The sequence below is a fragment of the Rhinoderma darwinii genome, chromosome 1 (assembly GCF_050947455.1).
Source record: "Rhinoderma darwinii isolate aRhiDar2 chromosome 1, aRhiDar2.hap1, whole genome shotgun sequence".
In the NCBI taxonomy this organism is placed as follows: Eukaryota; Metazoa; Chordata; class Amphibia; order Anura; family Rhinodermatidae; genus Rhinoderma; species Rhinoderma darwinii.
Window position 1 is genome coordinate 42053841 of NC_134687.1, and position 2196 is coordinate 42056036.

Consider the following 2196-nt stretch of genomic DNA (forward strand, 5'->3'; position numbering starts at 1 on the left):
TGCATTTTAATATGAGTGTCAGGCTGAGATCACACTTGTTTTTTGCTGTAGGTTTTTGCTTTAAAAAAAATGGTGATGGCGGATCCTATTAAATTTTATGCCAAGGCAGCCAATTTCAGTTTTTTATTTTTTGTTTTTTCTCCCCGCCTTCCAAAAGCCATAACGTCTTTATTTTTCCCTCAACATAGCCGTATGAGGGCGTTTGTTTTTTGTGGGACCAGTTGTAGTTTTTAATCGCGCCATTTAATGGACCATATAATATACTGGGAAACTGAAAGAAAAAATATTTGTGGGGTGGAATGGGAAAAAAACTGTGATTCCTCCATTGTTTTTTGGGTTTCGTTTTTACGACGTTTTCCATGTGGCAAAAACGACATTTTAGCTTAATTCTGTAGGTCAAAACAATTACGGCGATACCAAATGTATCTTTTTATTATTGTATTTCTACTCTTACAAAGAAAAAACTATTTGTTAAAAAAATATAGTTTTGTGTCGCCATATTATGAAACCCATGACATTTTTAGTTTTCTGTCGATGGAGCGGTGCGAGGGCTTTTCTTTTGCACGATTAACTGTAATTTTTTATTGTTTCTATTTTTGGGAAAATTCAACTTTTTGATCACTTTAAGCTAAGGTGACCAAAAAATAGCAATTCTGGCATTTATTTTTTTTAATCGATGTTCCCCCGGCGGGTTACATAACGTTGTAGAGAATAGTTTTGACTTTTACGGATGCTGTGTTGCCAATTATATTTTTATTTTTATTTTTTTACACTACTTTAGGTGAAAAGGTTTTTTTTTTCCTTTTAATATCTTTTTCATTTTTTTTGTACATTATTAAAAACTTTATTTAACTGTTTGTTACATTTTCTTTTTAGTCCCCCTCGGGGACTTGCACAAGCAACAATTTGATCGCAGGTACAATATACTGCAATACTTATGTATTGTAGTGTATTGTCATTTTACTGCCTTAGACTCTGTGCACACGACCGTAAAATCACCCGGAATTACGGACTGTAATTACGGTCCGTAATTACGGGCCCATTCATTTCTATGGCCGACGGACACCTTCCTGTATGTCTACGGGTGGGTGTCTGGGCCGTAGAAACCGGCTGAAAAAAATAGGACACGTCCTATCTTCTTATTTACGGACCGTGCTCCTATACTTTATAATGAGAGCACGGCTCGTAAAAACAGCCAACTGCCCGCGGCCATCCGCTGCCGGCCGTGCCCCTTAATTACGGGTCGTATTTACGGGCACGGTCATGTGCATGGAGCCTTAGAGGCTGGGTTTCATCGGAGCACAAAGCAGACCTAGGGACCATGACAACCATCGGCACCCCACCATAGCGTAGCATGAAGGGGGCGATGGGATGACAGAGGGCCCTCTCTTTCTAATTGCTTAATTGGTCGTCTAAGTGGTTAAACGGCTGGGATTGGAGTTATCTCCGATCCCGGCTGTTACAGTGAAGAGCCGTCTTTAACATGGAGCTGACATCCGTCTGGTATAGAGTGGGCTCAGCCCGTGAGTCTGCTCAACACTCCCCATTCCCAGCCATGATGTACAGTTACGTCAAATGTTGGGAAGGGGTTAAAGGAATGCTAAAGTACGTCACTCTTCATAGATTCTCTTTTTTATAGGATCCATCATGAAAGTTTTTTTTTTACTGAAAATCAATGGGTGATCGGTTTTAAACACTGATGCAATCTATTATCAATTTGTCATCAGTTTTTCAATATGTTTAGGTCAGTTTAAGGGCCAATCCATACGACTCTATTATGTATCTGTGCTGTACAGATCCGTAATATGCCCCCCATAGACTGCTATGTGCCCATACTGTACCTCCGTGTATCTGCAATGTTATGTAAATTTGCATATTATCTACATATTTTTTCTAAATATGTAATCACCCGTCTGCATATGTATGACAATAGATACAATGTTATTATATTTCTTATATTATTTATTATCAATTAATTCCAGACTCTATGTACAGATGTAGCAGGGCTAAATTGACCAGTTAGGACTGCATCATCTGTTATAAAATAGGTTTAACTGCAGTCCTATGCAAAAACATTATACACAATGGGATATAATGACAAAAACAACTCTGCTTCATCGGTATGAAGTTGTTTAGAATACACGTATTTAATTCCTATGGTTTATTACAGGTATTTCCTTTCTCTGAATAACAGTA